Raw genomic sequence first — 26,293 nt, forward strand, 5'->3', positions numbered from 1 at the left:
AACCTAGAGCTCTTTCCACTGCAACACACCAAATCCCAGGGTCAAGAGCCATCGTGTGCCAGCCAGGGGAAATGCACGCCTGTGCCCCCATGAAGCTTACTCACGGTTCCCGGGAAATAGCTTTGTTCTGCTCACAAACAGAACTATTGATAAAGTTAAAAAAAATTGAACTTTATAGATTCCTAAAAGAAATGGTCATCCAGCCAATGACCTCCGAATTGAGCTGATTGAATCTGTGGGAGTTATTGCCTGGAGCGGGCAGGACTGCAGCCTGACATAATTCCTCATCTGTTCGTGGGATAAAGGGAAAAGCAAAGTTGCCCCTTATCTGGGAATCCCCATTATGTGGAGGATTTTGACTAGACCTTGATGTTAATTAAATTGTTTCTAAAGCCTAATGTATTATATGTAATGTTTGCTTTTTAATGACCACCAGATGGTTTTTCAATGCTAATGAGGGGTGTATAATGACTCCCAGATTCCTAGTAGTAGCTGTAGAAGTCAGCATGCTGTCAAACAAATGGATGCTCTGGGTGGACTTAGCACTCCCGGGGGCCCGCCACCAATCCAAGACTTTGGCAGCAGTGGGGCAGGGGGATTTGCCATACCTGTGGTGTCACAGCAAGCTCATGGCAATAAGGGAGTACTCAGATGACACCGACCTCCACCTTAGCACACAGGAGGGGCTAGATGGAGCATGCTTACTGAATTAATAAAGGACCATCTTTGGAATGGATCTCAGGTCCAGATTTGCCCACCTTTAATGAGTATAAGAGTCTCCTGCAATTATTTTAAAAAATAACTTTCTGTTTTTAAAACTTGATCATTAAAATCAGATCTCTGCAGAATAATTAGAAGGTATAGATAAGCAAGGAGAAAAGGAGGAAGAAAGAAGGAAATGAAAGAAAGAAAGAAATGAGAAAAACAGAGCAGAAAAAAGAAAGAAAAAGGAAAAATATAGATCAATTTGCCTAAATCTGGTTTGGCTAAAACAGGTCTGTCCATGAGTCATTGCCAATTCACATGTTTGTCTAAAATTCAGTATCTTTTCCATATTTTTGTTACTTAGGTGTTTATTTTAATGGAGGTACTGGGGGTTAAGCCCAGGACCTCATGTATGCTAAGCATGCGCTCTGACGCAGAGGTATACCAACCCCCTCCCCCCCCAGCGTTTGAGTATTTTTAACAAAAAGTCACTTCTAACTTCAAAGCAATTTCGATTTATTTTTGTGTATCTAATTAAGGCTTATCAAAATCTCAATGTTTTATAAATAATGAGAAGCATCTGAAAGAGGGATAATTTGAGGAAACTACTTCTAGATATTTAGAGAAATGGTATTTAGGAAAATTAATTTTAGGTGAAGTGGCTGTTACCAAGTCCATTACCTATGAGTGACCAGTGTTCATATTTGGTCTTTGTCCAGTCATTCTGACATGAGTTTATTTATTATTACAGAGTATAATACACACACATATGTATATTCCTTTAGACATATTAAATGTATCTTACGTGCATATTTTATACAGCTATATTTAAACAAAAAAGAGATTTTAATTTAAAACCTACTCAGTTAATGGAAACTGTATGTCTCTAGAAATTCTACTATAACACCACTTTAAACATCTGAGTAGTATTTGAGTCCACTGATAGGTTACTATTGGGTATGGTAGTTATTTCCAGTGTTCTGCCGTTACAAACAATACATGCCATCACTTACTTTCCTTTTTGCCCTTAACAATATAGTATTGCAAGCATCTCTTCAAGACATGTATAGATGATTCCTTTGGACAGTTACATAGTAGTCCATGAGAAGATGCTGCATAATCTTTTACAGTTATTCCTTATTCCTTGGGACTAAACTTATGTGTATATGCACAATATTTCCTGAGATTAAATTCCTAGAGGTGGTATGAATGTTTTTTAAAGCTCTTGATACATATATTCCCAAACTTCCCTCCTGAAAGGTTGTATCAATTTATACTCTCACCAGTGGGGTATGGTAATGTCAGTTTCCCTACAACTGTTCCCAGCTCTGGGTTGTTCTTTCTTTTTCCCCCCTTTAATTCCAAACATGGTACATGCTCATATTAAAAACAAACAAAACAAAGCAAAACAAACCAACAGCACAAATTTACAGAGAGTGAAAAGGACAAAGTCCCCTTCGTTCACAGTATCTCTTACCTTGACTCCCCTATCCAACTTCCCTACCTAGAAGGACCTCTGCTAAGATTTGGTGGGCGTGCTTCCAGAACTTGCTCTTCTGCATTTACACTGCATGCATTTGATCATAAGTAGAATCAGATGATCTCTTCACTCTGTTGCTTTCTTTCCTTTCTCACCCAACAATGTATCTCAGACATCTTTCCATGATGGTACGTATAGATGATTCTTTTGAACAGTTACGTAGTAGTGCTCTACAGAATGCACATTACAATTTTTTAAAGCTCTTCTCAACTAATAGACATTTAGCTTCCATATATTCACTATTTCTAACATTAAAAAATTATGGCCAATTTAATAAAAATGCAAAAATTCCTGTTACTTTTGTCTTAATACACATTTCCCTGGTGTCCAATTTTGATTTCTCACACACTTGTTGACCATTTGTATTTCTTTGGCAAATTGTCAGGTTACATGTTGACGCAGACATTTCTAGTAACGTCCTAAACTACACTTTCTGGGTCTTTTTGCTTCTCAGCGGGGCTGAATGGCTGTTTCTTGCCAACTGCATGTGAGTGGAGAAAATGTGTATCATTCCCAGGATGAGGTGGTTAAGAGTGGGTGTGCTCCGGAATTGGGTGGAGCCACACATTGTAAGGGGCCTGGGTCCCTGACGACTGTGTGGAGCACAGTCCCTGTCGCCTCCCATTGGACTGGGTTAGGTGTGAAAGACGAACAAACTCAGTGGTAAGCCACTGAGATCCGGCCTGTTTCCTGCAGGAACTAGCGTCACTCACCTTGAAAAACATGTATGGGCTCTTTTTCATCTTCAAAAATTATCCTTGGCCCTCAAATAATAGTCGTTTTATTTTTAGTGTTTAGGAATAAGCATGTTTAAATTCAATAGCCTCAGGGCGTTTTTACTGCTCTCCCTGCTGGGAACATTTCTCCCACGCAGCTGGCTGGCTCCTTCTCCTCTCCCAGTCTCAGCTTAATCATCCCTACCTCAGAGAGGCCTTCCCTGACCATCATCTAATAAAATAGGCTCCCTGCCCTTAGTCTCACTCACAGAGAGATGGCTTTCTTCAGAGCATTTCTAGCAATTTTTATTTCTAGCTTTCCCTGTGTGTTTATGTTTGTCTCCTGTTCTCCACGGTAAGTCCTTGAAGGGAGGGTGGTGACTGGGCACCGAGCACTTAGCAGAGGGTATGGGCTACAACAGGCACTCAGTAAGTGTTGCTGAGGAATGAATGATCCACAACCTCCTCTACGTACATTTAAATATAGTACCACATATAGACATGAGTCCCTGGACGATGCTTAGTATATAGATGGATTTATTGATTTCTTATAGTAATTCTGCGGCTTCTAGGAATTTGAGGGCCCATGGTTAAAGCCATTGGTATGATCAGACAAGATAATACTTGGTCAACAAATGGATTTATTGATTTCTTATAATAATTCTGTGGCTTCTAGAAATTTCGGGGTCCATGGTTAAAACCATTTGTATGATTAACAAAGAGAAAAACTGAAACCCAGAGAGAAGCAACTTGTCCAAGGTCACTAAGGGAGTGATTGCTTAGCCAGGACTAGAATCTGATTCTTTTAATACCTATAGCAGTACAGAGCAGTGGCTAAAACTCGCTGTGTAGACACTTCAAAACTCCAGCTCTGTTGCATACTTGACATGTGGTCATTGGTAACTTGTCCAAGTCTCTTTTTCCTCTGTAAAAAGGGGACAATTATAACTCAGTGTCACTGGGGAGTTTAAGTGGTTCTTGTAAGTAAGGTTATCATGGTTAAGTTCCTCTCTGAATAGGTGTTCAATAAACAATTATGATGATCATACTAATGTTTATTTAGGGAACTTTACTCATTCACTTTCTTGCATTATTGTAATATCTTGCATTATTATTCCCAAGCAATGCTGATGTTGACTGGAAGGAAAGCAAACTTTGAGAACCACTGGTCAGCTACAATGACTCTCATCTTGGATGTACATTGGAATCATCTGGGAAACTGAAAATAGAGCAATGCTGGGACTCCATCTCCCGAGTATTTTGTTTAAGCAGATCTAGGATGGAGTTCAGATGTGAGTATTTTTAAAAAGTTTTCTCAGTGATCTCAATACACATCAAGACTGAGTGTGATTCTGCTAGCTCATGGCTTGGCTTCTTTCAGGGAACACAAGGAAGGCAAGACTGGAACCACTGCATAGTATCTATTGATTCTTATCTGTTGATTAGTTCACCCAAACTTCCATCCTCTTTCATGCTACTAGCCAATATGTGCAAATAGTAATGCATTTTCAGAAAGTCAAGCTCTGTCACCTTAGGCAAATCATACCTCTATGTCACATCTCATGAGATGGAAATGGTAAGTACACTTGGATGAATCTGATAGGAAAGGAACCTCCCACTGCTGTGAGGTATCAGGGTCTCAGAACCTTAATCTCTTCTTACAAAGATCAGGATCAATTCCACAAACTGCGTGGTGGTGAAAAGTGAGGTGCAGGAAACTGGGCACTGCCTGATTCTCTGCTCTTCTTTGTCCTGAAATGTCCAAGTTGCCAGTTACTATGCTATTGTCTCTGGGCTCCAAATCCACCTTTTTATGCTCAGCTTGTGATGCCAGAGCTGGGGCCCTGAATTTCTGCTTTGTCAGATCCTCCCTGTTAGTATCTGCCTATAGGGGGCACTAGAGAGAGAGAGAGTAGGAGGCAGGAAGGAAAAGGAGGCTCTTATCTATTGACTTCCTGTCTTCTTCCTATTTCTGTGAGCATCCCCCAGCCTGGTTCTTTATCCTGGCAGTGGCGGGGTGGGGGGGGGGTCTTCTAACAGCAGCAGCTGAATCTAGCTTTCAGCTTTTTTTTAAACTCTCGCAGAACCAGCCTTATCACACTTGCCCCTCCCCACACCCCCACCCCTCACACTCCCCTCCCCGACACCACTAACCTAGCTGACCCCCTTCCCAGAGGTCTGAGTCCCAGATCCCTGGGCCCTCCTCCAAGCCTCTAAGTTTTAATGATTCCCATCTCTTCCTCCTGTTCCCCCAGCCCTGTGGGTGGTAGCTGCTTCTGGTCGTTGCTAGCTCTGTGGCACTCTTGAGTTCTTTTATCCTTTCAGTTTCCTAGGTAACAATGTTACACCTAGTTAACAATTCTTTATATCAAATTCCCTCTTTTCAAATAACTGGTGTGATTTTTGTCCCCTGAATGCATTTTGACTGACACACACACACACACACACACCAGGCACAGCGGATAAACAAGTGCAGACTTCCTTCCTCCATTCCCCCAATTCCAGGGTCAACGCCTGCCCCAGACAGCTGACCGCATGGAGGTACGTGTGCATACAGGTAGGTTTATCCCTGATTCCAAAGAGGAAGTGGGAGCCTCAGAGAAGCAGAACTGCACGTGCCCAGTTCCCTGGTGAGGACACCTCTGCTCGATTAAGTCACCCTTTCACTGGTGGATTTTTTCAAACATCGAAATCTTCACTCAGCATTATCCTTACCCCAGCCTTTCACTCCCTTCTCTGTGAAAAATGAATGCAGTGGCATAAAAGACATCTTCCTTGGCAAAAACTTACTCAGATGACGCCACTACCCGAAACACAGGTAAGTGACCAGCTCAGGCTCTGGTCCGTCTGATGCAAAATTCTATTTTTCCCATTACACTGTGTGACCTTTCTCACCAGCCTACATCCTATGAGTTGGGCCGGGGACCAGATTTCAGCCCACATCTCCAGGGTATCATTTCATCTTTTGGGAAAGAAAGACTATTCTGTGACTTGGAAAAGAGCTCGTTTGTCATGCCCATCACCTGCCTCCTTTTCCAGTGCCCCTATTTTCAGCAATGGCCTAGCTTTTAAAACAGAGCTGCTTCTGATTGTTCAGTGGTAGGGGCGGGGGGAGAGGTTATACTGCTCATTGAGGTTTTTGTCTTTTCTGCTGCCTTCTTCCTCCAGCCCTCTAGCCTCTCCTACACAGACTTAGTTATTCATCCCTATGTGACAACAGGGCTCAGTATGTCCCTCCAGGACTGACTGACATTATCTCCATCTTTGTAGACTTTTTGCCACACTCTGTCAGCCACTTTAAAGCAACGTGGCCTCTCATAGACTCTCTTGGCTGTGTGTCTATTGCCTCTTACTAGAATGAATTTCTTTGGAGGCAGGGACAGCAATTTATTCATCTGTGTTTCTCTTCAGCGTTCTTAACCAGGGTTGAAATTCATGGGGCTGAGGATTTGAATAGAAACAGAATACGTCTTTATTTTCACTAAGCTCTAACAGAAATTCAGCATGTCCTTCAATCATGAATGGAGACAAGAGTCACAATAGAATCATAGTACCTGTGACTTTGCCACCAACAGAAATCCCAGAGCATGTTTTTATATCACATTACAGGTTATTGCAGACAGCTCAAAATATTTTGGGCTCATCACTGCTCTGAAACTGTGGACACTGTTAGACTCGCTGCTAGATTGTGTTATGATGTTTAAATAAATATTACTGTGTCACAATTTTTTAAAAGTATTTTGAAAACTGTATTTCAGTATAACTGGTTTCTTTTGTAGTTCTATGTTTTTGTATTATGCATTTAAATACATTATTCTGAGCAAGGAATCCATAGACTTTACCAAACAGACAAAAGAATTCCCAACTTGGTGTCTAAGCCAGTGCCCTGTTCAAAGTTTGGTGAATGAAATATATAGTGAATGAAACAATTAGATTAAGTCATTTTTGTTTCAAGAAAGAATGTTTGATCTAAATTAATTAATGTTGGCATAACAGAAATAATTTGGCTAATAAATCCATTTAAATTCATAGTCCTTGATGTATATCAAAACAAATTCTAAATGAATTAAAGAGTTAAATTCATATTTAAAATTAAACTAATTTGATTCATTTATTTGTCAGATATTTATTGGATGCCTGCCACACACCAGATACAGTTCTAAGCCATAGGATACAGCAATAAATAGAAACAAATTCCTAGTTACAGTTGGTGCTGGAACAATTGGACATTCATACAATGGACTGCAATCTATATCTTGTACCACATGTAATAATTAACCCCAAATGGATGATGCTCATAAAATGAAACCCTAAAATCTACAAACTTTTAAAAGAAAACATGGCAGAAAATCTTTGTAACCTTAATTTCTTAGACACAATACCAAAAAAATCCACTACGAATTGATAAATAGGACTTCATCAAAATTAAAAACTTCTGTTCTTCAACAGACACCACTAAGAGAATAAAAGATAACCACAGACAGCGAGAAAATATTTGCCAATCATATACCTGATGAAAGGCTTGTGTCCAGAAGGTAAAAACAACTTTCAAAACTCATAAAAATAAGGAAATAAACACCCCCAACAAAAATTTGGCAAATAATTTAAACAGACATCTCACCAAAGAACATACATGGATGGCAAATATGTTCATAAAAGGATGCTCAGCACAATTTGTCATTAGGGAAATGGAAACTGAAACCACAACAAGATACCACCACTTGCCTATTGAAACTGCAAACAAACAAAACAAAACAACAACTGCCAAATGACAACGGATAACACCAAGTGCCGAGAAGGATGTGGAGCAACTGGAACACTCGTACATGCTGTTGAGAATGTAAAATAGTCCAGTAGTTCTGGAAGATGATTTGGCGCTTTCTTATATAATTAAGCATACACTTAATGGAAGATTCAGCAGTCCCAGTCCTCGGCATTTACCTAAGAGAAATGAAAGCCTATGGTTACAAATCAGTGTGCGTGCAAATACTCATGGGAGCTTTATTTGCCATAGCCCCAAATGGAAGACAACACAAATACTCTTAAACTGATGAATGAATAAACAAACTATGGTAAATCTACACAATGTCATATTTATTAGCATTAAAAAAGGAACATTACCCCTACACACGCAACAACATGGACGAAACACAAATGTAAGTTAAATGTCATGTTAAATGAAAGAAGCTATAAAGTCTACAGACTATGATGTCATTTTATGACAAAGCTGGAAAAGGTAAAACTAGGGATACAGAAAACAGACCAGTGGTTGCCAGGGACTGGGGTGGGGAGAGGGACTGGCTACAAAGGGGCACAGGGAGGTTTTTTGGGGGGCGATGGAACTGCTTTGTATTTTGATAGTGGTAATGGGTACCTGACTATGTATTTGTCAAAACTTGTAGAACTTGATGCTTAAAAAAGTTAAATTCTATTGTCCAGAAGTTACACTTTAATAAAAAATGAAAAAAAATTGGGCAAAATTCTAAACAAATTCCCAGCTTTGGGGGAGCTGGAAACAGATTAAAACACCAAGCAAATTGATGCAAGTCAGTTGATATTAAGGCTTATGAAAAAGACCAGAGGAGCAGTAGGGGGTCCGGAACCAGGTAAGATGTGCTGAAGTTTATAGAGGCTGGTTAGGGACGTCCCCTCCAAGGCTGTGAGTCTAGAGCAGGGACTGGAATAGAGTTCACTGTTATTTTTTAAATTGCAGAAAGAGGAAAGTGAATCTGTATTAAATCTCTGCAGGGGTGATGATTTTCTAAACTCTATGATGGCAGAAAAAGACAAAGAAGATACATAGAAATTCCTCTGTGGTGTTTAAAAAATTCTGGAAAACCCACTCCTTCAAATGCTGTAGAAGTTGACGTCTGAAGCAATTGGCGCAGAGGCTTCTGCATTTGTGAGGGGCTGAGAACCTGGCTGGAGAATGGGTCTTAGGCAGAACATGAGTGCCCAGGAGGAAGAGGGAAGAGATAGGGCTGCAGGGACAGAAGAGCACCCAGATGGGGTCTTTGGAAGGTCCCCTCCTCACCCTAATTCGGTGCCCTGACCCCCAGCCACAGAGCCCTCCATCCGAGCCTCCACACCCTCCTCTCTCTGATTGGAGTTCGGGAGGTTAAATGAGTAATTTCTCTCTGCAGGTGCTGTGATCAGGTGTTCTTGTTCTATATATAAAACTCCGGTGCTCATGTGCAGATATCCAGAAAGCTCAATTAATCCCAAACATCCCTTCCCACAGAGATATCCCAAAATAAAATCTTCAGCACATGTAAAGTGGCTTAGCTGTTTCCTTGATTTAATGACTGAATTTAAGTTTACGAAGGGCTTTTATGAGGAGGATGCTGAGTTATTCCCCAGGTTCAGGGGCAGCTGAGTAAGAAGTCAGGAGGATCTCGAATGAAAGCTGTGGAGTTTGTAGCTGGTCAGAAAGAAGATCTTCTTAACTCACTGAAAGAGTAAATGTAAGAACTGGCGATCAGGAGCAGTTTGAGACGTTCTTCTCTAGAGATGTAAAAGGAGCAAAGAGACACGTCGGCTGCCTCAGTGATGTTTGTTGATAGGGAGAAAATAGATCCTCGCATATTCATCTTTAAGTCTATACATCCAGCATAGTGCCTGATATGCGCCTGAAAACTAGACAAAGAAGTGAGTAAGGGGATGAACTAGTGAAACAGTGGCAATGGTGTCGCCGATACAAACAGTGGTAGGACGTGATGATTCCCTGAAGCACCTGTATCAGTGCCCTTGGGCCAAAATAAGGCTGCAAAACACAAACAATTCCAAAACCTTACAAGGCACAGAGCAGTAGGCATTTAATTCTGCTTGTGAATGAACGGGTTTGCCCAGTGGTGTGACTGATTCCGCCTTGTGGCTTTGCTGGGACCACCGGGCTATCTTGACTCTGCTCCATGAGGTCTTTCATCCACCATCCACCATGCTTGTCCTGACAGCAGACTCCGGGCTCCAAGAGAGCAGGAGTGAGAAAGAAACCCATCTCTTCTGCCACATTCTACTGACCAAAGCAAGTACAAGTCTAGTCCAGATTGTTCAGGGTGTTTGGAAATAGACTCTACCTTTTGATGGGACCGGCTAATAAGTCATACTGCAAAGCTTGGATGTGGCGCAGGCAGCTTAAAAAATCAGGGATTTTTTTCGCAATCATACTACAGCATGTCCTTTCTAGTCATTCTCTAATTAAAGAGGGCAAACAAATAAAAAATGTAACCATAACAGAAATTTTAAATGTAATAGAGCTCGTATGTAATATGAGGATATAACTACATTGAGTTAAAAAGAAAAATTCATGTAGGAGGTGGTATGGACTGTGCCTTAAAAGATAAATATGTTTTGCCAAGTAGAAATGAGTCATTGACATTCCTGATAGAGGAATAAGCAAGAACATAGTCGCAAAGGTAAGAAAGAACATGATGTACTTGAAGGTGTAGAGAAATGGGGTCCAGATAAACAGCATATAAGACATAAGTGGTGGGAGGAGTTAGGGTAAGGTTTTTCTATGAAAATATGTGGTTTATTTTGTTTGCTTGCTTGTGATCCATCTTCCCTACTGGAGTGAAAGCAGAGACCTTGATTTCCCCAGCACAGAGCTCTGTCCAGCACATTGGAGGGCTCAATAAATACTTGTTGATTAAGTGGATGAAGAATGGTTATGTTGGCCTTGTGAGAAGAGTTGGACTTTAACCCAGGAGTATTGGGAGGGGGCTTAATTGTTAATAAGCAGGTGAAGATCATGATAAAATTTGAGTTTCAGGTGGATAACTGATAATAGAAGAAATGAAAACGAAGGATGGAGACCGGAGTCACGGTGATCGCGCTTGAGGCAGGGGCTGCAGGAAACTAGCTGTGAGTTTCATAAAAGGAAAGCCTGCATATGGGCGCTGTCTGGACTGAGGCTGACAGACAGCACAGGGCCCTTCAAACTGCTAGGGCATTTGAAGTATTGCTGATCTACTCAAGATTTTACAGAGAAATTCAGCAAGAACTGTTGATGGAGGTTTTCCTTTTGTTGAACACTTATCATTCAACACTTAGTTTTCATCTGGCCTGATCTAGAGACTGCTGCAATACACAAGTTTTATTCATTGATCTGCTGAGAGTGTGATGTGTGTGTATTTTCTCAATGTCAATGATGAACCTTATAAGCTGAGTGTGTAGGCATGAGCGCATTGGAGTCAGAAGGTCTACATTCAAGTTCTGGCTTTTCTACACATCGGCTGTGTGACTGAATAATGTAATTTACCTCCAGTTCCATCTTCCTCATTTAAGAAACAGGGTTCATTGATCATGTCCTGTCTACTTCAGAGGCTCATTACAATAATCCCATGAGATAGGGTAGAGGGGATAGGGGAAGGACCTAGTATTTATCAAATGCCAGTTACTCTGCTAAGCACTTGACGTGCATATTCTCATTAATACTTATAACAAGAGTCTGTGAGGTACTAGAGTACTATTACTGTAGTACCATCCCCAATCTACAGATTTTATATCTGAGGCTAAGACATCAATTAAACCCAGTTCTGTTTCACACACTATCAAGTGCTATTAAAAATGTTAGCATGACTACTGTCTTTGCTCTAGGGGGAAACATATAAGGAATTTTCAATATACAGACCTCACTTTTGAGATGTGAGTGACTGTGCAAATAGCTGAACAAAATAAAACAAAAAGCTAACAGCCACAAACAGGCAAAGCAGGCATTCTGAGCAGGGTAAGGCCATTATCAGGTCTTGGAGCAAGATAAAGAGTGAAGAGGGTGGGAGGTTCTGGAAAGACATCTATTGACAATGGCTGTAATTGAGACAGTTATTTGCAGAGAGATAGGTTATGTCCCTAGATAATTTATCCATCACCTGCAACCTTAGAGCACTCAGGCTGGGCTGGAATCTGATCCATAGCTTCTCTCTATTCTTCCTTGAAACTGGCTTCCGGGAGAACCTGAAGATCCCTGGAGCATGAAGGGAGAAGTACACTCTGCACTCTCTCCCCATAATGAGGAGCACTCCCACGGGGTTGTGGGGCTGCTTCCAGCCTCTGGGAGAACTGCTAAGGACTCTTACTGTCTTCCTTGGTATATTAGGGTTCTCTAAGAAACAGAACCAATAGGATGTTTGTATTTGCATGTTTATATATAGGAGAGAGAGACAGAGAGGGAGATTTTAAGGAATTGGCTCATGTTATTATGGGGACTACCAAGTCCAAAATCTACTGGGTGGGCCAGCAGGCTGGAAACCCAGGGATATTCCAGCATTGCAGTTCAAGTTGGAAAGCTTCTGCTGTTGGAATTTTCTTTTCCTCAGTGCAGGAGAGTCTTTTTTTCTAGTTAGGCCTTCAACTGATTAGATGAGGCCCACCACAATGTGGAGCACAATCTGCTTTACTCAAAACCCACTGATTTAAACATTAATCTCATCCAAAATCACCCCCACAGAAACACCCAGAATAAATGTTTGATCACATATCTGGGCACCATGGGCCAGTTAAGTTGATATATAAAATGAACCATCACACCTGGCTTCTGAACTAGAATTTGCAATTGTCACAGCTCAGTTGCTGAAATACTATTAAATGCTGGACTCGGCTGGGTTAATGAAGGGCTGAGAACAATTGGCTCATCAGTTGGGAAAGTCAACAAGAGTCAACCTGCCCTACCTGGCTTTCTAATGGGTTCTCACCCTGGAGCCTTGTGTGGGCCATGAAAAGAGCGCTTGGCCTGGGTGATGACAAGGCTCCACACCATCTGGCTCTCTGACCTGGGTCTCCCTGCCCAAGTCTCTTTATTCTCCCTTCACACATGGCTGGAAACCTTGTACTAAGATGTGAGCCTGCCATGGTATACCCTATGTTCCAACCCTTCAAGAGGATGCCCATCTACTTTACAAAGTCAGCCACAGTCCAGTCTCCCTCTCAGCTTCTGTGCTGGCTGCATCCTCCACCCAGCACCATAGGAAATCCTGATGCATGACAGCTCCTGGCCTCGGCCCATGCTGTTTCCTCTGCCTGGGTGGGCTTTGGTCACTTGGCAGGAACCTCCCCTATTTCAGGACTCACCCTAAGTGTTCCTTCTTCTACAATATTTTCAGATTTCCCCAGGCACCTCCTTCTCTGAACATACAACAGATTAGCTTCCCCTTTATAGAATCCATGACACTTTATGGTATAGACTCATTTGTTTATGTGTCTTTCTCACCTGCTGGCTGAGAATTACACTTGGCACACACATGGTGCTCAGTGCTCTTTGACTAACTGCAGAACAAATGAGTGGGTGGACCGGCAGGGCTGAGTGGTGTCCAGGGTTATCTACCTGCAGTGACAGAGCTGGGATCTGAACCTGCATTTCTCTGACTACAAACTTGAAAACCATGACTCCAAAATGACCTTCTGCAGATGCTGCCAGGCTGGCTATACCTGAATCTCTAGGGCAAGTATTTTGTAAAAATATAGTTTCCTGCAAACCATCCAGACCCAATAAATCAAACCTCTTGGTGGACTGAGTTAGAAAGAAAAAGAAAGGTGTTAGGATGCCTGGTTTAAAAAAAAAAAAAACAAACCTCTTGGAGTTGTTCTCTAGGATTCTGTCCTCTGGGAAAATGCACAGATGAACATGGGTTTAGTCCATAGACACTCTTGCAGCTTTGTTTGCGATCAAAAGAAAAAATTGGAAACAATCTACATTTTCATCAAAAGGGGGAATGGTGGCCAAATGAATTATGCTATATACATCCTCTGGAATACTAGGGAGACGTAACAAGAGAATGAGAAAAACGAACCAACTTAAAAGGATCTTTGAGGCACATTTTTAACTGAAAGAGGCAGGTCAGGGAAGAAAATGTGTGCTATGATCTTATTTATTTTACAACAAGAAGTCTGACATATAGGTAGCTATTATTTACTTTTGCAAGTGCATAAACGCATTGACGAAAGTGTGGAGAAATATACACCATACTGTTAACCATGGCTTTCTCTGTAAATTGAAAATAAAGTGATTTAAAGTCAAAATCAAAATTAAAAGTTTTCCAAGCATGAGGGACTATCTGGGGGTGACAAAAATGTCACAACTGGATTGTGGTGATAGTTGCACGACTGCATAAGTTTACTAAAATGTATTGAATCGTGCTCTTAAAATGAGTGAATTTTGTGATACGTAAATTATACCTCAATAAAAGCTGTTTTGAAAAACAAGATTCCCAGGTGATTTTGATGTGCACCTAATTTGGGGAATCCCAGCTGTAAAATGCTGTTTCACACTCCTTTCCTTCTTTCTGAATCTCATCTTCCTTTCTTAAACAAATACGTATTTATCCTTCCTTGGGAAAGTTGATAATAAAATCAAGAACTCATAATAAAAATCAAAATGTCATAAACACTGCTACAGAGTTTCTATTACTTGGCATATTCAAGGATTAGTGAAAATGAAAATACATCAGAATTAGCATCCCTTAGAGAATTCTAACTCTGCTCAAGTTTAAAGTCAACAAAAAGTCTGCCCTTGGGTCTTACCACTGAAGTCTATGGCTAACCACCACCCTTAAAAAAATCATGCTCAGAGGGATGTATTTTGAAACATGGGACTTAATAAAGCCTACCTCACCAGCTATGTATGGTAAAATGAAATAACGTTTGCATTTCCTGGGAATCTACTGCACTCTTCATAGCTGCCCTGCCCTGGTCCCCACTCCTGAAAGCTGATGCCAGCATCTTTCCCTTCAGACCTCAGTGTATGGATCAGGGTGGGCCTTTAGCCCATTCATTGGCAACTGATGTATACATTGGTCAGAGACTGTGTAAGTAAGAGATTTAACTGCCGAGACCCACACTCATCTAGTGAACCAGTGAGATCATCCTTCTAGTGGCATTTGAAGGCACCTAATGGCAGGGAGAATCAATTCATCACCCCAACAGTGCAGCACAAGATGGGGGAAGGGTGGACTGTCCAGTCGGCTGTGACTGTCATCAGATGGCAAAGAAGAGAGTCTCCCATTTGGTGAACAAGAGCCCAGTCTCCATGTGGTCTGGCTGAGCACCTAGTTCCTGTTCTTCTTCCTTTCCTGTGCACTTTTTGAGAAGCTCCTCTTTCTGGAAACTCAGTGAGATTCTGCAATTTGCCAGCAAAGCAGCCTAATGCATTCAGCCCAAGAAGTGGTCCAAGAGTGCCCAAAAAGACTGTACATGAATGATAGGACTCTCTCACGCATGCTGCCCTCTTCCGTGCACAAGGCTCTGTTTGAAACACGCTGCACCATCAACTCCTTGACTCTCCCTGGCCCATTTGAAGTGGGTACCATTTTTATCATCATTCCCATTTTACAGATGAGGAAACTGAGACATAGACTGGTCACACAGTTAGGAGGTAGGGCTGGGGCTAGAACACCTTCCCCAGCCATTGTGCCATTTTGCTCTCAGTCAACACCAGTTCCCTTTTCCTTCCTAGTTTTTCTTCATCATACATTCCATAAGAGTCTCCCATCTGCTTATGAGATCAAGCCAGGTCACTCTTTCTTCTTTCTGTTTACTTTAAAGCCCGATGATTCAAGAACCTTCACCAGAGCAGACTCTGCCTTTTTTCCTGCTCATTCTTTCCCCTGGTATTTGCATAACAGAGTAGCTCACATTTCTGGTGCTTTAACTCAAGGGAGCTAAATGTGCTCAGCAATAGAAAGAGGCATAACATAGAAGGGAAGGTAGTAGAAGGGAGATAACTTCAATAACTGACCTATTTTCTTTTTGGTGTTAGAAACAGCTATGACTGTAGAAGTACAAAGTCTAACTTGAGGGACCATGGAAACTTGAAATCGTTCTGGTACAATTTTTCAGATGGCTCTTCCCATAGAAAATGTTTTCTTTACCTTGAAGATGAACTCTTTTTTTCCTCTGAAAATGTAAATGTCCATGAAGAATAAATGCATATGGCAGAGTGTGAAAGAGTTTATTTTCAGTACAAAGAAATACTCAGAGTTAGAGGACCCTGGGATCCAGTCTTTGTCCTGCCATTTGCTGGCTGAGTGGCTCTGGGTGTGTCGCAGGGACTTCCTGAACCTCACATTCCTCATTTGTCAGATGCCTTCCTTGTGAGACTAAGAACGTGACATGCAGGGGTCTGATGTTCCTTCCACACAACTGGACAGGCTGGTGTGACACTAAATGGACTCTATTATTGTGAGGAGGAATAGTATTATGTTCCTTGGCTTTATTCTTGCACGCAGGTGTAACCTCACCTTCAGAAGCCACTAAATTCTTCTTCAGTGGAAAATCTCACATTCTTTGGAGGATTCTTACGAGGATTAAATAACAGTGACTTTGGCAATCTAAGTTGCTGGTAAACATAAAGGATTATGAGTGTGGTATTAATCCTTCATTCCAAAGATATTTTTGAGCAAAAAAAAAAAAAAAAAAGCCAGAGTTGGAGAGGGCATCATGACTGCTATGGTTGTTACCATATTGTGGGGGCAGATATGATTCTGGTCAAGGAATGTTAAAGATTCACAAAAGGAGGTAAGGGTAGTCACAGGTATATGAGGGAAGTCGGGGATGGAGGAGGATCCTGGAGGGTAGACCAGGGTGGTCGAGAGTAGAAAAAGGTAGTTGGAAGTAGACAAGGAAAGAGAAGGGTGATCGGGGGTAGATGACAGTAGATGAGTGTTGAGTGAGGGAGCTTTTGAAATGGGTCAGGGGAGCATCACCTGGAGAAGGGAGGAAACAGAAGCCTTGTGTTTGGGGATAAAGTGACATTGTGGTAATGGTGCCATCAATGAGGTAGTGATGGAGGTCATTGCTGAGGAGGTCAAGGAACTGGGGGTGGCGAGAGTTAGGATTTGACCAGTGTGATGGACTGAATGATTATGTCCCCCAGACTCATGCTTTGAAACCTACCTAGTCCCCAGTGGGATAGTATTTGAGGGCAGGGTCTTTGGGAGGTGATTAGACTCCACTTTTATGACTGGGATCTGTGTCCTTATAAAAGAGACCCCAGTGAACTCCCTAGGCCCTTCTACCAGGTGAGAACACAGTGAGATAACAGCCACCTATGAACCAAAATGTGGGCTCCTAACCAGACACCAGATCCGCAGGCATTTTCATCTTGGACTTCCCAGCCTCCTGGACTGTGCAAGATACATGTTTGTTGCTGAAGTCACCCAATCTATGACATTCTGTGATGGCAGCCTGGACCCACCGAGGCACCCAGGGTCCTGAGAGTGAGGATGGGTGCAAAGCCAGAATCTGTTTCTAAGCGGTGTTGTAGCATGTTGCTATGCTACAAGCACCAAAAAGCAGCCGATTTTTCCTTTTTCCTTTAATTTGAATTTTTCATGCACTCATTGACTGACCTACCTCTTGTCTGGGCTCTGAGAAGGAGGAAGTTATGATTTTTCTATGAATGGCCATGTAAGCATCGGGTATGATGAACTGACAACTCTCCCCAGACGTGGAGACAGACGAGGCATGGCTGGCGTTACTTCTGAAGGGGGCTCCACAACAGAAGTCCTCTCTCTGATCCTGACGATCCTGGGACAATGCAATAAGGATGAGAGAGAGGGGTTCCTCTCTCTGAAGGTACCTTGGTGCTCCTGCCATACCTGGAACAGCCAATTTCCAGTAAAAGTTCAGAACAGATCATTTTGGAAAGGTTAATTTCCTGATGTGCTTGCTCTGGGTTTCATGCTAAGGTTAAGTCTCAAAGTGCCTTTTTAAAAAGCATAGATATGATTAAAGCACTCTCTGCTCTGAAACCTCCCATGGCATCCCACTGCCTATAAATAAAGTTCAAATTCCCTAAAATAGGATGACCCAACCCCAGACTACCTCTTTGGGTTTCTCTGCCAGTCTTCATATCTCATACTCCTAATCTGATTCCTGGCTCAATCACCATTTCCCAAACAACCCGTGTGATTTCCCGCCCCATGCATTCGCCTCCCTCCTGAATGACCATCCTCCCCGCCCAGGTGGATTTCATTGCTGTCCTCTGATACATCCTTTACAGGACAGTGCACTCCATTCCCAGGGGTTGCCAGTCTGTAGCAATCCAGTGCCTTTATCGGTCTGGGCTCACACAGTTTTGCTGATGAGTCTTTATAGGGGCAGGTATGAATTGGAGTTTTATATTAATTTACAACTTCTTCTATGTTCCTACTTCTCAAAAGGCATTTGAGGTGGTTAACTGTAGATTTTTGGCCATCAAGACACACAGACACACATCCCCTTCTCCCTGCTGCAAGAACGGACTGCTCTTGTTGGGTTCCTGTGGGGGTTATAATCTTAATGAGAACTGCAAACAGCATCATCATTATTTTATTTCCCAGCTCTTGTTTTTCACAGACATTTCTGACTATTTCCCTCGAACTAGCCTGCTTGCTGACTCACTAAGCAGCATGTTCAAGATTGAAGGACTCCTCCTTTCCCCAGATGCACCGCCTTTTGTGGATTTTAGTTTCAGAGGGGGAACCATAAATATGTGTCCTTCAATTTGAAAAGGTGTGCTCGAAGCCAGCAGCCAGCAAGGGAGGCTAGAGAAAAGGGTTTCCAAGGAAGAAACAGTGAGATGCTCAGCCATAAAAGCAAGAGGGATTCACACTGCTGATGCTTTGCGTGCTAAATTCTTGCAGTGCTTACAGACCCAGTGGTTCCATCTGGGAGGTGGAGGGAGACCCGTCCTCACTGCGTGCAGACACAACAAATGGCTGCACATTTCTTATTCCAGGATAGAAGGGCAGGCAGGATCTGCAAAAGATCTGATTTCTGCTGGCTAAGCAACGAGGAGAAAGGCAAGGGCTGCCTCTCCCAGCTCTGCTGAGCTGGGACTCGGCTTCCTGACCCCAGCTTCCAGCCTGGACAAGTCTTTATGGATTTCCAGGGACTAGCTCCCCAACTTTTTATCTTAGACTCCCCTCCAGCTTTGTATTTCTTTGGTATTGCTTTGTGATACCTACCCTGGGGTTATTTTGTTGGATTGATACACAATAGTATTGCAATTGAACTGAAATCTTTGTTCAGAGATATATGACGTTTCCATGCCAACGAACTCCAAGAGGCAGCCAGTATTTCTGCCTCTCTCCCTCCTTCCCTCCCTCCCTCCATCCTTCTCTTCCTTCCTCCCTTCTTCCCTTCCTTCCTCCCTTCTTTCTTTCCTTACTTCCCTCCTTCCTTCCTTCCCTCTCTTCCTCCTTTCCTTTTTTTGACCTTTCACCTTCTTTTTTCTTCCCTTCCACATGTCTCATGCAATACTCCATTTCGTACATGGAGGTAAAATGCAGTTGCTGGAGGGACGCACACAGAAGAGAAGAGGCAAAGCTGTGGGGAAGGTTTTTACAGATCATCACTCAGTCTGCATGCTGACCTTCCAGTTTGGGGTTTTGTTTGCTCATATATACTTCCAAAACTAATTTCCAGGGGCTAATTTTGTCCAGATATTGGGCATAGAGTGACAGGGCTGCTGGGGAGCTCTCAGCTTTTCTCTTCGGAATGGGGGATGACATCACAGGTGTGGAGCAGGAGAGCAGGGGCCGTGGAGTGGGCTTTGGCAGAGGCACAGGCAGGAGGTAACACTACCCTTGTTCTCACCTGCATGGATTCTAATCATTTTATGCACACAGACCATTTTCTTAAACCTTTGTATCCCTGAGCTTCTGCCTGACCTCACCCAACACACTGTCTTTCCTCCAGCGAGCCCTCAATATATCTTTGCAGAATTGAATTAAGACACACCTTTATCCTCTCCCTGTCAGGTTTGCCTCCTTTCCACTACTGCTCCCCCCTCCCCCCATCCCATCCCAGTTGCATTTGTTCTTAAGGAGCTCGGCTTTTTAGAACATCAAGGGCAGAAGGAGTGGGTAATGAATTTTGGTCGCAGGTGACAGAAACCCGATTCAAATTGCCCTGAAGAAGAAAAAATGGGGATGGGGGTGGTATTTTCTCACAAAACTGCTAAGTCCAGGGAGAGAAACAATCCAAAGGACCAAACAATGACATCCAGGTAGAGATACTTTGTCACCTGGAAGTCCATGTCTCTCTGGATGGCTTCATTCTCATGCCCCATGTGGCCCTCCAGCACTTCCAGTTTGCATCTAAATAGAAAAAGTGCTTCTCTGTGGAGTAGTTCCAGAAAAACGTGCTGAGACGGAATCTACTTGGCTGGGCTGGTGTTATTTGCTTGGTTGTGTCCCAGCCACTCTGGCCATAGGGATGAGATATTCTAATCGTCCATGCTTGAGACTTGTAATTGGCTGGAGGGCAAGGGATGGGGTTAGACTCATCCACAGGCAAGGATTAATGTGGGAGAAGAGTAGTTTTTTGGGTGCTGATAGGAGAGGAAATGAAGATGAATGCCAAATGGGAAATATTGAAATGGTACCTACCATGTTACCTTCTCTCCCTTCCCCACCATCAACAATGTTTGTTGGAACTGTTGAATCTTGAGTTACTCAGACCATCAAAATAAGAGAGAATTAAAAGAACCATCAGTCCACCTGGTCTAAATTGGCTCCTCTTTTATATTTGATGGCAACTAATGAACTTCAAAGTGGCATTTCATTGCATGTGGCTAGTCATAAGTGGCCGGCAGTTAAGCCCAGATGCTGTAATGACTAACTCAGAATGTCCATTTTCATCCTCTGGTTCATCCATTCCCAAAGATATTTATGAGCACTTAGAACTGCAGCTTCTGGGCACTGGAAGAAAACACCACTCTCACATGACATTATGATTTTAATACCAATAAATAGGAAAGGAAGCATAAATGATAATAATCTGGGAAAAAGCCATGCTCTCCTCCTCATTTCCTGCCTGCTTGCCAAGCTATGCGCTATTTTGTCAGGAAGTAGGGGAAGTACATTCAGATCTGTTCCTTGTCTCCATCAGCAGCATCACTGCTGTAGTTTCAGTCCCCATGATCTCTTTCTTGGACCACTCTGGTCTCCCAACCCAGAGTCCCGTGCCTCCCCTCCCTTGTCTTAGCTCATCCTCTACTCCATTGCTTGAGCGATCTTCCGGGAAGCACAGCACAACCCATGAATAATGCCCTGCAAATACTGTCATGTCACGCCTGTGACGCCCATATTTAACTCTACATCACAGTGTTCCTCACACCTCTATCATTTGCCTCCCCACGTTATGATTTTTTTTTCTGTATTTTTGTATCATCTTCACAATGCTTTCCTTAATATTGTCTTTAAGTTCACTAACTCTCCTTTTTTTAAATAATTGACCCTTGTCCTGAACAGTAATCTTCATTAAATTTCTATTTGCATGTGCTCAGGTTTTTTTTTGTTGTTGTTGCTGTTGTTTGTTTGCTCAGTTTATTTTCATTAAGCATGAAGGAAAATTAGAATAAGTAAATAAATGATTTTAAAACTGTTTCTAAAATGATCTGGTGTCATGTGCTCTTCTTTGGGAACATTGGCTGTCAGGATTAAATCCAAACATAACATGGCATCAGATACTTCTTCATCTGGCCCCAGCTCACCTTTCTGGCCTTGTCCCTCTCTTGTTGATTCTGCCGATTCCCTGAGTTCTTCACACGTACACTCGTGCCTTTGCATATGCTGTTCCTCTGTGTGGAATGACATCCTTCTACTTCCTTCTCTCTCTTTTTTAAATTTAATTTTTCTTAATGGAAGTACTGGGATCAAAACCAGGACCTCATGCATGCTAAGAATGTGCTCTGCCACTGAGCTATACCATGCACCTCACTTCCTTCTTTACTGGACAAACGATCCTTATCCTCCAATACTCACCCCCTTGGTGAAAACTCTGCTAATTATTATTCCTTCCAACAGTTGATCTAACTGTGAGCTGGACTATTATACTGTATCTGTGGGTAACTTTGCCCACTTTCTGCCTCATTTCAACCATGAGCTCCCACCAGGTATGGGACATTCTGACTCATACCCATGTCCCAGTGCCGAGCACAGGGACCCCCTTGGAGAAGATTTGCTATCCTTGTTACAATCATATTCACTCACACCTGTTCCATTCCTCCTTTGCCAATAGCAACGGAGATCATTTTACTTTTAAGAACTGCAGTAGAAGGTATTTGCAGAAGGTCCATAGCTCATTTCATAGGAACTATGTCCACCCACAGAACCACCAACTGTGTGATCTAAAAAGCAGTGCTTCTTGCTCTTTTTTTTTTTGTCAGTTATAGTAGAGAATTATGACAAAACGCTCATCCATGCAGTGCTGTATCAGGGAGAAACACAAGGTTGTTATCTACAGTTTCCTCAGTTGTAATTGTAACTCCATCCCATTCTCTCTCACTCAAGACAGCAAATTCCAAGTGTCAGAGTGAGTGATGTTACCCACGATATAAAGTTGAATTCACTCTAATTCATTATTTAAAAAGAGAACCCTTTGCAATTTTAAAAATTAGATTTTAGTTAAAGAAAAATCACACATGAAACATCTCACAACTGAGTCAGATTTCCCCTTCTAAAATAAAAATGCTAAAAAAAAACCAGGCATTATATCTGTTTTTTCTCTTCTTTAAATTTCACAAGTGCATACGCAGTGCCTGGGCACAGTGCCTTAAACATAGTGGATGCATAGAATATATTTTAAAGAAATTATTGGGCCTACTTATTCCTGATTGTGTGAGTGGAGTAGTTAACTGTGTGTGTGTATGGCAGGGAGGGTGATATTACAAGGTAAGAACACACGAGCACAAAACTTAATCTGTAGTCTGATTAGGTCACTTACAGTTATGCACTGCTGCATTTCACTGGGTATCGATGCTAAATCAGGTCTTTGTCCCTATGAATTTTCACCATCAATAAACCATAACAAAATACCTTTTCTTTTGTGAGGCAGTATGTCGTGATAATATTATATATGACATTATATCCTGTTAGTACAGATGATCCCTGTAATAGGGGTCTGTACAACTGCTATCTTTGAGTGAGTGGGGCAAATTCTGGCTGTATTGTATGGGATTCTTTTTTACTTGTCTACATGAATGTAATGAACATGAGTGGCTTTAAGAATCTTTTTTTCTTTCCAAGGTAGAAAGTTTCCCCTTCCTCCTTTTACAAAAGGGAAGGCTCTTCATCCTGGAGCATTTGGGGCCCACTATTCTAAACATTCCTCCTTCTTTGTCTGTTGCTCCTGTCCCTTCTCTGAACGCTCTTGAACCCTCCTTCACCCCAAGAATCCTGATGCTTCAGTTATCCCCTCATTTCTCTCAGCTTCAGCCCCAAACTCCTCTTTTTCTCCCCAACCACATAGCTGATGGCAATGTCTGACTGGAGGAGGCTTTGAGACACCATCATGAGAAGGAAAGATGAGTTAAATACTGTGATCTTTTTGCCATGAGATGATGTGTTTTTATTTATTTATATTTTTAGTGGAGGGAGGGAGGTAATTAGGTCTATTTATTTATTTACTTTTAGAGGAGGTGCTGGGGATTGAACCCAGGACCTTGTGCATGCTAAGCATGCCCTCTACCACTTGAGCTACACCCTCCCCCAGATGATATGCTTTTAACTGTGAGATGCCTAAATTAAAAGAGTGGGGGAAGCCTGCTCTGAGCTCCTCACCTCTCTTTTTCTGCCATTTTCCTTCTCCTTAAATTATTTACTGATGTCATAGGCTGTCCCAAGCCCCTGACAATTACAGGTATGCTGCAGTATTTGCCATACTTAGTGATGGAAAGAGAGCTGAGGCAGAAACATGAAAGATTCCTGTTCTGTAATAGCCAGGAGAGTCCTCGAAGTGTAGGCCAGGTATAAAGTCCAAGGCAGTTACAATTGTCCAAGGGCAACCCCCCAGAGAAGACTGCAGGTGTGAGCTGGGAGCATCAGTGCTGTCAGTGGCTGGGGGATGGGCATACCCAACCACTGGATCTGGTGAGGCACCAAAAGCATCTGCTACAAGAGTGGTCCTTGCCTTCCACATACTTACCCAATACAATTTGGAAAATACTAGTAAATTTAATAGAAATAATTCAGACACATTTTTTAAAGAATGCTTAATAGCAATATTTTGTGGGAATACAAAGGAAGGAAAGAAATGGAGAAGGAGGGACTAAAATTTTGAATAAACCTATGCGCAAGATCCTGGGGCATATGTGTCAACCAAATGTCATGTTTATTTGATTCTTGTGCTCTTTCTAGGATATCTCTGTGTCTCTTATTTCTATTACATTTATGTATCTGTTCTAAGAAAGGTAGACTTTGATTGGAAAAGTTTTGATGAACATGTTGAGTTGGACCTTCAAGAATAAGAAAGAATTTGATATGAAAAAAAAGGGGGTTAAAAAAAAGTAGACAGTTAGTGTAAGAAACTACTAGGGGAAATTACTGGCATCTGGGTGAAAGCAGAATTGAGGCAGAAAAATCCAGGACAAGAAGCATGGGGTGACTGGATTGAATCTTTAGTAAGTGATCTTGAAATGCCAACTGTGAAGCAAAGTTAAATTTTCTTTCTTTATTAAAAAAACAATAATTTCTCTTTTGATGTGTGTTCCCAGTGTGCATAAAAGTGGGTTGATTATAATCTTTGGTTTGTGTCACATTATCATCCTTGGTCCGTGCATGGACCATGGTTATTTATTTATTCTTTTATTTTTGTATGTTATTGCTCTAGTTCCCTTTCCTCACCCTGATTTGCACCTCCCAAGTATACCATGATATTAGGTTATCCAAATAATATATCGATATAGTTCATTAATTTTCACTGCTGTATGAAAGTGTGTTTTGTGACTATGTTAGATAAATTCATCTGTTTTCTTGGCAATGAACTTTCGAAACATTTCCAACTTTTTGCCATTTTGAATAGTATTACTAAAAAACATTCATACACACATCTCCTGGTACACAAGTAAAAAAAGTATCTCTTGGGTATATGGCAAGAAGGGAAATTGCTGATTGGTGGAGTATGCAAATGTCATCTTTAAAAGAGAATGCCGAATTACTTTCTAAAGTTGTTATACTAGTTTTTATTCTTAACAGCTATGTGCAGGAGTTCCCTTTGATCTAGTTCTCCAAAATATGGCATTGTTCAAACTTTTAAATTTTTGTTTATTACAAGTTTGTCCCCCAAATTAATTGTTTGTTAATTTGGTATAAAATGATATTTTTATCTTGATTTGTGTTTTCTCAATTACCATGAAGGCTGAACGTCTCTTTGTACTATTTTTAGCCAGTTTTATTTCTCCTTCTATTTCATCACTATTCATACTTTTTAAGTCAGTTTTTCATTTGGGCATTTTGTCTTTTTATTATGCACCTATGAGCTCTTGAAATATTCTTTATTCTAGTCATTTGTCAGTTAATTACATTGCAAATTGTATTCATTTGATAATTTGTTATTTTACATTCTTTAAGTCATCTGATAGATGACTAAAAACATCTTAAGTTTCTTTCCAAATTTTCTACAATAAATATACATTTGTTTTAAAATTTTAAAAAAATTTTTAAAAAAGTCCTCGGTGAAGGATTTAATATAGATTTCATTTAAAAAATCCATTTGCACATATGTGTGTTTATTTGGAGGAACATATACAAAAAATTTAATATCTATTATATAAACTAAGATTATAGATATTAAATATCTTCATGTTTGTAATTTTAATATCAGCAATGAATAGTTACTTCTAAAAATCAATAAGAGATTGCTGAAATTTCAGAAAAGTTTAAAATATAACAAAGAAAGAAAAAAGAATGCTTTCTGTACCAAAAATAATATGATTCCAACATATACACAAAGGGAAATAAACTACATCTGAAGTTCTATGAGGTGGCGCCATGGGCCATTCATTTCAAATCTAAAGCATGCAAACTGCCTTACGATCTTGAAATATATAGCCCCAGAAAAACTTTTAAAATAACAATTATTATCGTGAATTAGAGTTACCGTTATTGAGTCAAAGAAGCCAAAGTTCAATACTGGGACTTTGTGATGGAAGCCAATATAAGTAGATCTCCCATTTCCTGGGCCTTCCTGCAACAAGGCTGAGTAGAACTCTCTCCAGGGCCAGAACACACAGCTTTTTATAGGCCACAGCTAGGAAGTTCATTACTAAATATGTATTAAAGAAGTAAATGGACAGCAACAGGCTTTGAATGTCTGTCTCATCACTTTTAAGTATGGTATGGAAATCTATGAGGCTGATTATAATTCTTAAATCACACTTTATGGTATTGAAACAAATGCAGAAAAATGGAAATATACTGAATTCATCATTTATAGAACTTTAAATAGTTGCCTTCATTGATTTTGTTGCTAGAAGAATAGTTCATATACTGTGTATTAAACAACAAACAACAAAAATTGATGGAAAAAAACCAAATAGATAAAAGTCACAAATTTGATTGGGATTTCCCTATGT

The sequence above is a fragment of the Camelus bactrianus genome, chromosome 2 (assembly GCF_048773025.1).
Source record: "Camelus bactrianus isolate YW-2024 breed Bactrian camel chromosome 2, ASM4877302v1, whole genome shotgun sequence".
Taxonomy (NCBI): Eukaryota; Metazoa; Chordata; class Mammalia; order Artiodactyla; family Camelidae; genus Camelus; species Camelus bactrianus.